We start from the raw sequence: 10,843 nt of genomic DNA, 5'->3' as shown, positions 1-10,843 counted from the left end.
TGGTATGCTCCAGGGGCAGCCCTGTGTAATGAAATACAAGAATATTTCTGCAGCACGGTGTACAGGATACATAAATATTCTAGAGTCTCGTATTGTTTAAGTCAGAATGTCTTTCAGGACAGATTTTGCTGTCAAGTTTATTTTCGGTGCCAAATTTAAAGTCTTTACAGTTCAATCCTGGGAGTCACCCTGGCTCCTTCCTTTCCTTCCTTGCTCTCCCCCCACAGATCCAAGGGGACAGCAAATGCCACCCATCCTGTCTCCTCAACACCTCTCATCCTTCCTTCCATCCCTCCTGCCGTGTCTTGGCACAAGGCACCTTCCCCTCTCACAGGGAGGGATCCACAACCACCACCTCCTAGCTGACCTCCTGCAGACTCTGGTTTCTCCTCTCTACTGCCCCCAGAGGAGTTGCTCTAGAATGCAGACTTTTGACTTGGCTTGGGTGTCTCATCAGGATACCAGCAGAACTGAAGAATGCTGTCTTTAATGGTCCTGGATATGGAAACCTATCTTTTGGAGTCTGCTAAGCAAGAAACAATTGTGTGCTCCCAGATGGAGGTCCAGGTGACTTACAAAGTTCCACACTGAGGTCTAAGCTATCTGCTACTCCGCCACAGAAGGAGGTGTTCTGCTGGGTGCAAGAAGCTCCCTGTACCCCACCCCCTCTCCATCCTCAGGAGTCATGGCCCCCCCTGACTGCTTAGGCAGGAGCCAGGTATGTGCCTGCCTGCTTATCAGGTACGAGTAATTTGTGCAAACACACATTCCAGAGTCAATTTCTCAGGATTATGAAAGAGGACTAGGCTTCATTTTGCCTGAGAGTTCTTGCTGCAACTCCAAAAGCCAATGCCGACTCCCAGAGAGTCTGGTTGGTCACAGTCATGGCCCTGTTTCATAGGTTACTTGGGGCCACAGCTGTCTAGAATGAATGCAGGCAAGAGGCCAGCTCTCCTTCTTGTGCCTATAAAAGCCAAACAAAATCCCAGGTCCTCTCAGTTAGGGAAGCAGCCCCTGATCCCAGTGGTTACATGTATAAGACAAAAAGGAGAGAAACGGGAGCTCCAGGTTACTGGTCTAGCTTCAGTGAAAGAAGTGACCATGAGGCTTCCATTTCCCTCTCCCCTTTTGGTGTTCAAAGTTCTCCATAATTTAACTTTTAAAAAGTTGCTGTTTATGGAGCAAGTCTTTATACCAGGCCCTGTGTTCAGCTCTCTATACACTCTCACTGAGTCATTTCAGTGCTCCTGCTATGTCAGAACTATCATGATCTCTACCTTCTGGTTGGGAAAACTGAGTCCCAACCTGATTGCTTGGCTTGCTTATCATACAGCTAGTGAAAGCTCCAATCACCTAGCATTTTCTTTTGTGATGGATGACTGTTTTTCACAAGTATTTGATGCCCCTCCCTGTTAATATCCTTGCCCTCTGAAAATTAGGCAAGAGCATATGACTTGCTTTGGCCAATGAAATATGAGCAGAAGTAACGTGTGCCATGCCAGGGAAGAAGCTTTCAAGAGCTGGTTCAGGATTCATTTACTCTCTTTTCCCTGCCTCTGAAGTTGTAAAGCCTGGGTTGAGATGGAGCCTTTATCGGCCTAGGTCTCTGATAGCCTATCTTGAGCAGAGACTACTAGTTGATTCAAATGAGCATATTCCTCTGAGCAAGGAACATATTTCATTGTTTTAAGCTACTGAGATGTTCTGGTTATTTCTTACTGCAGTAACACCTAGTCAGTCTTAATCAATCTCTCCCTCGTGTGGGGTCGGAATGAAGAGGCTGGACAGGAGACTCTTGCCATGTGGGTCAAAACCCACGTACCATAAGCTCTGAGTTCCAGTTACCTATACAGATTGATCCCTTGCCACCTGCCACAGTGCACCCCTTCTTCTGTGCCCTTCCTGGGCTTCACAACCCCACCTGACCTGGCAACCACTTCCCAATTTTTGTAACATGCTTCCTGCTCTTTTGCCACTCAAACCACAATTTTGAGATATGGTTTTCTAAAGAACTGGCTAAGCCCAAGCCATCTGAAAAGACTTTCAGCTACTGTTTTGAGGTCACTGTGGCCAAATGCTGATTTCCATAAAAGCTGCCCATATTCCAAGAAGATGTTAGCGGTGACAAATACACTTTGTTGGAAAATGTTGCACCCTGGGCACTGCCTGTGAGGAAACCCTTGTGGAATGAACCAGAAGTTCTATTGAAAAATTATGATACAGAACAGAGGGCACTGCATTGGAAGTGCTTCAAGAACAACATTTATTGAGCACCTACTATGTCTGGCAATCAGAATTCTGTTATCCCTGTGTCAGGGGACTTAGATGAGACAGACAAATGTGAGCAGAAGGTGATGATACAACATGATAAATGAGGCTTGGCTGCCTATTTTAGTCATTAATTCATCTAATGCATATTTATTGAGCTCTCCTGATATGTTAGGAACTGGGCATTAAGTGCAAACCAGACACGGACTATCTTTGCTTTCCCCAAGTTTATATAGTCTAACAACCCTGAAAGAAGTAGACACAGGGTGCTAAGGGAGCATTTAGCAGAAGCAAATAACCTAATCTGGGTGGGGGTGTGGTCCTAGGATAACTTTATTAAGGAGGCAAGAGAGTCCTGAAGGATGAGCAGGAAGGAGGCAGCAAAGAAGGGGGAAGGGCATTCCAGGCGGGGGAACAGTTGAAGCAATGGCCTGGAAGCATGAATCAGCTTAGCACATTTGCTAAGTGCAAACAGTTTAGTATGACTAATGCAGAGGGTTTAAACTAAAGAGGAACAGCAGATGAGGTGAGAGACTAGACTGACAGGGGCTCCATCTCAAAGGGTCTTGGGTGCTGGCTTTAGGTGCTTGAACTTAACCTGAAGACAGTAGAAGCCCTTGCAAGAGTTTTTTGTTGCTGTTGTTGTTTTCTTTCTTTCTTTCTTTCTTTCTTTCTTTCTTTCTTTCTTTCAAGATTGATTGATTGATTGATTGATTGATTCATGAGAGACACAGAGAAAGGCAGAGACCTAGGCAGAGGAGAAGCAGGATCCCTGGGGGGAGCCCAATGTGGGACTCTTTCCCAGGACCCCAGGATCATGACCTGAGCCAAAGGCAGATGCTCAACCACTGAGCCACCCAGGCGTCCCCCTTGCAAGAATTTTGAGCTGGAGTGTGAGGTACTGTAACAAAGATGCTAAACTGAAAATGGGATAAGCAAGGTAGAAGTTTACTTCTTGCTTATGTAAAAATGCAGATAGGCAAGCCAGAGAGGGCATGATGACTCCACAATCACGTGGGACCCTGGTTACTTCTGGTTTGTTGCTTTGGCATCTTCAACATGCAGCTTCCTTCTTGTGGTCCAGGAGGGCAGCTCCAGCTCCCACTAACACTTCTGCATTTCAGCCAGCAAGGAGAAGTATGAGGGATGTGGAAGACATACCCTTCCCTTTAAAGGCATAGCCTAGAGTTTTCCCACAACACTTTCATTCCCATTGCACTACCCAGAATTCAGTCGCAGGACCACTGCTAGTGGAAAGGGTGCTGGGAAATGTAGTTTCTATTCTGGGCAGATAAGTGTTTAGCTAAAAGGCAGAGGCTCCATTACTATAAGAAGGAGGAATTCTGGGAAGCAACCAGCTGGCTTCCACAGGGAGTGACGGTCCTATTTGCCTTTTGGAAGGATCTCTCTTGGAAAGGGTGGAAGAAGGAGTGGATGGTAAGAGATCAGAGCCAAGGAAATGATCCAAATGAGAGCTACTGAGGCCTGAACTGAGGCAGAGACATCTGGGGTGGAGGAAGTGAACAGAGGCTTATGAGAGAGGTGGAGATTGAATGGACCAGGACTTGGTGACCAACTGACTATACTTCTCATTTACTATACTTACCACAGTACTGTGACCAGCGTGTAATGAGGGCTTATGAGAGAGTGAATGTGCGAGGTGAGAGCAGGAGCCAAGGACAACAGGAGTAATAATAATGGCTTCTGGAACTACCTTGACTGAGGAATATCAATATTTAAAGGTAAATATCAGGGGTGCCTTCGGGGGCTCAGCTGGTCAAGTGTCTGTCTTAGGCTCGGGTCATGATCCCAGGGTCCTGGGACAGAGTCCCACTTTGGGCTCCCTACTCAGTGGGGAGCCTGCTTCTCCCTCTGCCAGCCATTCCCCCCTGCTTGTGCGCGCTCTCTCTCTGACAAATAAATAAAATCTTAAAAAATATATATATATATAGGTAAATAACAAATATATACTTTTTTTTAGAGAAATAACTACTACCAACTTGTCCTCCGGCTGGTTCCAAGCTTTCAGTCATTTGTAGCTATAAATGCAGTCTCTTGGGCATTAACTTGGTCTTTCCAATTCCTCCTGCCCCTCTTTCCTCCTCCCTCCCCCCTCTTCCTCCTCCTCTTCCTCATCCTCCTTCTTTCTCACTCCTTCTTCCTTTCTTTATAATTTTTTTTTGTCTTTCTATTTTCAAATGTTAATCTCGTCCTGGACTCCAAGTCCCAGTAGGTAGGACTCGTGGTGGGAGGGGAGGTGGACACTGTCTGCCCTCTCCTCCCTGCCCTCTGATGGGGAGGAACAGAAGGAAACCAGGACCTGCGTCCTTAGGTGTCCCCTGAAGGCTCTTGGCTGGCCCCTTCTTCACTGCTTGTAACATGGCTGAGTTCCTGTCGTCACAGCCACTCGGCGCATTGCCTATAGACACAGAGTGTGGGGCTGGACACCTCGCAGGCCACGCTGGGAAAGGACTTCCTGCCAAAGAGCCTTCCTCTGCCCTCAGCCTTGGGCTTGCCTCTTTACCCCCAGCAAGCCTGCTGCCCCCACCACATCTACCCTCTGCAGCCCCAATCCCGGGGCCTGTGGACATTGGCAGAGTCTTTCTTCTTCTTGTCTGCTGGCCACCCAGTCACACCCTTGACCTTCTCTCTCCGATGCCCTTTGCACTACTTCACTTAGCACTGGGGCAGGTCAGAAGTGCAGTGGCTCAGCTGACACCCATGGGAATGCGAGGCCAATCCCCTCTAGTGGCACCCCCAAGCTTGATGAATGATTCTCTTGGCTCTGCTCCACGTGTCTAGGGCTGTGTAATAGACCACCCCAAACTTTGTGGCATGAACTACCATGAATTTTACCACCCTCATGGGTTCTGTGGGTCAGGAATTTGACAGGATGCAGGGGGGATGGCTGGACTCTGCTTGTGGTAGGCAGCCTCCAAGATGCCTCCCAGTGCTCATCCCCTTGTGTTCCAGTCTGCTCCCACTTTGTATCAAGGTGGGTCTGTGTGGTCAATCGAATATGGCAGAAGTAAGAGTACATCACTTTCGAGTTTAGGTTATAAAAGATATTGTGGTTTCTGCCTCTATGTCTTTTGGGTCATTTGGGGAGAAGCCAGCTGCTATACTGTTAGGACACTCATCCATGGAGAGGCTTGTCTGGAGAGGAAGTGAGGCCTCTCTCCAATGGCCATGTGAGGGAGCTTGGAAGTGGATCCTCTGGCCCCAGAAAAAGTCTAAGATGACTGCAGCCTTTGGTCAACAGCAAGACTGCAACTTTGTGAGACACCATGAGTCAGAACCCCCCAGGTATGCAGCTCTCGGGTTCCTAACTGTCAAAAACTGATAACTATTTGTTGTTTGAAGCTGTTACATTTTTGGATAATTTGTTATGTAGCATTAGGTAACTAATATACTGCTCCAGGATGTTTGTGCCCTTAGCTGAGAAGACTCAAATGGCTGGGGGCTGGGATCACCTGGAGGCTGCTTTATTTAGGTGGCTGGTGCCTTAGCTGAGATGGCTCAAAGGTTCTGTCAGCTTTGTCACCTGGAGGGCTGACACGTGGCCTGTCCATGTGGCTTGGCTTGTCATGGCATAGTAGCTGGGCATGAGAAGGAATGTCTGTAGAGTAAGCTTTCCAAAGCTCGCCTCAAAGTCAAGCAGAGTAATTTCCACTGTGTTCTGCTGCTACAGGTGAATCACCAAGGATAGTCCAGGTTCCAGGGGAAGGAATTTAACTGATTCTCTTGATGGATGAGTGATGAGGTCACACTGCAGAAGAACAAGTGGGATGGGAGATATGATGGCTATCTTTGCAAAATACAGTTAGAGCTCTGCCTCAGGGAGAGGAACCTATTGGTCTGCCCCTCAGGAAAGAAGGGATACATGGCTTTTTACCAGCAACACACCTCCAGCCCTTGGAATTGTGCTGGTTCTGCTCAAGTGCCACTTCCTAGTAAGCCCTGAGAGGAGCTGGCTATCCTCTGAACTTGGAAAGTAGAGTAGTACATGCCTTTTCTTCTCAGCTGTGGATTATGGTACTAATTTCCTTTTCTGGATAAACAAGGAAGGTCCCAGCTGGCACCTTCTCCCATCAATGCCCACCACCCTTTCCCTACCAGCCAGTCAGTCCTGTACTCATCTACTAGCTAGGAATGATGACCTCATTTTGCAGAGCAGGAAGTAATCTGACTAAGGTCATGTAGCCAGCATAGTAGAGCAGGGACTCAGTATCCTGACCCCTAAGTCCATGCTCTAGGGCCCTGGGATTCCAGAAAGTCTACTGGGCATTGGAACCTTAGCCTTGGTCTCCTCAGGGCTCTGCTGAGGGTGAGGCCAGTGTGAGCAGTGTGAGAGGGAGGGGCTGGACTCTGCCTGAGGATTTGGGCTAGTAGTCAGGTGTGCTGTTGGGTGAAAGGGCAGGAGAAGCAAGAAAAGGAAAATCCACTTTTATTTCCTTTTCAGGCCTGTCCCCAGTCAGTGAGTTTTTCAGTGGCCAGAGGGTGACAGCCCTAGTCTCACTGGCCCTCTGCGTTTGTTGAACTGAAACCCCCTCTCTGTCTTGGAACCTCTGTTTGGAGAGCCCTCTGAGCTCCTGGGACCTGTGAGCACTGGAGAGATTTCTGGCCCCAGTGAACAGGTCTCTTGCCAGTGTCCAGCCTGCCCGGCCCTTCTGCTCCTTGTGACCCTACTTCCCATCATGCCACACCTCCAGATTCCAGGATGGGGCAGTTCCTAGCGCCTAATGCCTGCCAGGCACTGAGCTCTGGGGACCCAGAAATAAGTGACATATAGCCTCTGTCCTTGAACAGGTCACAGTCTAGGCAGAAGGAGAAACATGAGGTGTTAACTGCCCGGTGTCAGAGCACAAAGGTAAGAATCGCAAAGGTGAGAATGGCCAACTAATGATAAAAAGTAACAACATGGATGAATCTCAGAATCATCCTGCAAAACCAAAGAGTACAGACTGTATGATTCCATTTATAAAAAGCTCCAGGCCAGGTAAGACTACAGATTATATATAGAGAGAAGTGAGATCAGTAGTTACTTGGGGAGGTGCGGGGGGTGGGGTGTTCGGCTGGGAAGAGGTGGGATATTCTGTAGAGTGTCCTGAGGATGAAGAATATTCTGAAGTGGTGAAAATGCTCAAAATTTTGATAGTAGTGTGGGTCACATGAGTGTGGGTCATATGAGAATATTTTCTTGCTAAAGCTGAACACCTTGTTAAAACTGTATGCCTAAGATCTGTGAATTTCATCATATGCAGGTTATACCTGTGATGAACAGCATTCAAAATAGTCCCCAGTGACCTCTGCATCCTGGTGGGCATGCCCTTGTGCAAACTCTGCCCCCTGGATTGTATTGGGGGGGTGTTCTGTGTGGCTCATAGAATATAGCAGAAATGATGGTGAGTCACTGCTGAGATTAGGTTATAAAAGACACTGCTGTACCGTCTTAGTCTCATTCTCTCTCTGCTTGTTCTGGAAGAGGTCATGTGCTGAGCATCCCTATGGAGAAGGGCATGTGGCAGAGGCACTGAAGCCTCCTGCCGAGAGTGATGTGAGCGAGCTTATGGAGCTTATGGTATGTGGGCCCTTCAGTCCCAGGTAAAGCCTTTGGTGTCTGCAGCCTTGGCTAGCGCTGCTTGACCACAAACTCATGAGAGACCGTCAGCCAGGCCACCCAGCTAAACTGCCTCCTGACTCTGCCTCTCAGAAGTTGTGTGAGATAGTAAATACTTATTGCTTTAAGCTATTACGTTTTGGGCGTTATTTGTTCTGCAGCTATAAATGATGAATACAATATTTGAATAAACAAAGTGTGGGGAAAACAGCCTCTAAGTGCTCTTGGCCCAGCTGGCTTTCCTGGGGACCTTCAGGTACTTTCTGTGACTCAGATTTCTAGGCTCAGTCTCCAGAACAGGGAGATGAGGGGCCTGGAGCTCTGGCCAGACATCAGGAACTGGTGTCCCCAACACAGCCACAGCTTCTACCCACAGCAGCGGCCCCGAAACAGCTGCACACAGCCCCCAGCCTGCACCTGCTGTGGGAAGAAGACTCCAAAAATGCTCCTTCACCCCCACCCCTACCCCTGCCTCATGGCTCTGTGTACCTGCAGGAATCCACGCAGGGCTTAGAAGCTAATAGGGGATCCCTGGGTGGCGCAGCGGTTTGGCGCCTGCCTTTGGCCCAGGGCGTGATCCTGGAGACCCGGGATCGAATCCCACATCAGGCTCCTGGTGCATGGAGCCTGCTTCTCCCTCTGCCTGTGTCTCTGCCTCTCTCTCTGTATGACTATCATAAAAAAAAAAAAAAAAAAAAAAAAAAAAAAAAGAAGCTAATCACAGCTACTATTTTTGGAACACGTTTTATGTATCAGGTGATATGCAAAGTGCCTTCTGTGCGTCTTTTAATTTACTCTTCCTATCATATTAGATATTACTAAACCTATTTTACGGCTGGGAAAACTGAGACTCAGCATATTGAAACCAGCTGCCTGGGTCCTAGAGCTACTAGGGTGTGGCCACTTTAGACTTAAATCGAGATTTGTCTAGTTCCCCAACTGAAAGGCCGGGAAGCAGCAACCCCAGTCCTGAAAATATTGTTCTTATCTATTCCCTGTGAGAAAAAAACCCACTCACTTTTTTTTTTTTTTTTTTTTTTTGTCAGAGAAAAGGCCACAATCTCAACCCAGATTACTTGGGCCATGATATAAAGAGATTGGTTGATGATATTCCAGTGCCAGAATCTCAGAGATCACAGGAATCCCTGAGGAGGAAACTGGGATCCAGAGAAGAAAGTGACTTTCCCAAGGACTCCTGCCTAGTGCTGTTTTACTGCAGTGCTCTGCCTCTGCCACACAGAGGGGAATGGTCACCCTGAGATAGAGGCACAATAGGGTAAAGGATGGCTTTAGGGGAGGAGAATGAGAGAGAGGGAAGTCAAAGGTAACAATGGCAAAATTAAAATCTCCTAATTTTGTCTTGGGTCAACCCTGCAATGGCTAGGGGCTATGTGAACCAGCATCACAGATGGTCCCCTGGAGAGCCTAGGCAGCATCAGAGGACATTACAGAACAGCTTCGAAAACAGTGCCTGGCTTGTGGCAGGGCCTGCACTGTGTTACTCATTTGTGCTGATCTTAGGTGGCCCTATTCATTCATTCATTCACTCATTCATTCATTCAAAAAGTATTTATTGACCATCTGCTATCTGCTAAGTACTGGTTTAGGAGCATGGGATATTTCAGTGAACACAAGTTCCTTGTCCTTATGAAGTTTAAAATACATAGACTTAATATATAAATTCCAATGTATCCTATAAAGTGAAATGTATTGCCAAAGAAGAAAACGTAAAGAGAGGGTAAGACCTGAGACTGAAAACAGTGTGTGGTGGGATGGAGGGGTGGGTGGGTTGACATTTTACAAGGAGGATCAGGTCAGCCTCCTTGTGAAGGTTTCTTTCTTTTTTAATTTAATTTAATTTAATTTAATTTAATTTAATTTAATTTAATTTAATTTAGGGACCCTGGGATCATGCCCTGAGCCAAAGGCAGATGCCCAACTGACTGAACCACCAGATGCCTCAGAAGATTTCTTTTGATCAAAGACTTGAAAGAGGTGAGATGTGCCATATCCAAGTGAGTTATATGGACACCTTGAAGAAGCACAGTCCCAGCAAAATACACAGCTGATATATTAGAGGTAGAGGGAAATTATGTCTGCCGCTTACTCTCAAATAGTTCAGAAAAAATAAATTATATGGACACTTAGATATAAGTAGATACACAGTATGCTTGTGTATACACCCATATATAAATATACATGTACACAGAGAAAAAGAATGATACAAATAGTGTTAAAATGTTAATATTTGGGGAATCTAGGTGAAGGGTATATACTATTTTTAGAAATTCTCTGTATGAATTTTCAAAATATTGTTTTAAAGAATTTATATATATATGTATATGTATAATTTTATTTATTTAAGAGAGAAAGAGAGCATAAGCAAGGGAAGGGGCAGAGGGAGAGGGGCAGAGGGAGAGGGAGAAGCAGACTCCCTGCTGAGTAGGGAGACAGATAGGGGGCTTGATCTAGGACCCTGAAATCATGACCTGAGCTGAACACAGCTGTTTAACCGGCTGAACCACCCAGGTGCCCCAAGGTTTTATATTCTTAAAAAAGAAGAAAAGTTTCTAGGCAGAGGGAGCAGCCTGTGGGAAGAGCCTAAGGCAAGAGAGTGCCTGAGGGGCGCCCAGCTGGTTCAGTCAGTGGAGCACGTGACTCTTGATCTCAGGGTTGTGTGTTCAAGCTTCACACTGGGTATAGAGATTACTCAAAAATAACTTGATTATTAAAGAAAAAAAAAAGAGACAGAGAGTGCCTGAATATGTGAAGGGAACACTTAAGAATGTCAGCAAAGAGAGAAAGGGGATACATTAGTGGTTTTTACCTGCCTGGAATGCAATCCTCTTCTTTAGGTAATGACAACCTATTTTTCCTTTGGGGAACCGCCCTTTTTTCACTGTCTTTCCATATTGACCCCATCTCCCACCTGGGGGAGAGGGGTGGCTCTAGACC

The sequence above is a fragment of the Vulpes vulpes genome, chromosome 2 (assembly GCF_048418805.1).
Source record: "Vulpes vulpes isolate BD-2025 chromosome 2, VulVul3, whole genome shotgun sequence".
In the NCBI taxonomy this organism is placed as follows: domain Eukaryota; kingdom Metazoa; phylum Chordata; class Mammalia; order Carnivora; family Canidae; genus Vulpes; species Vulpes vulpes.
Note: the sequence above shows the minus strand (reverse complement) of the source record.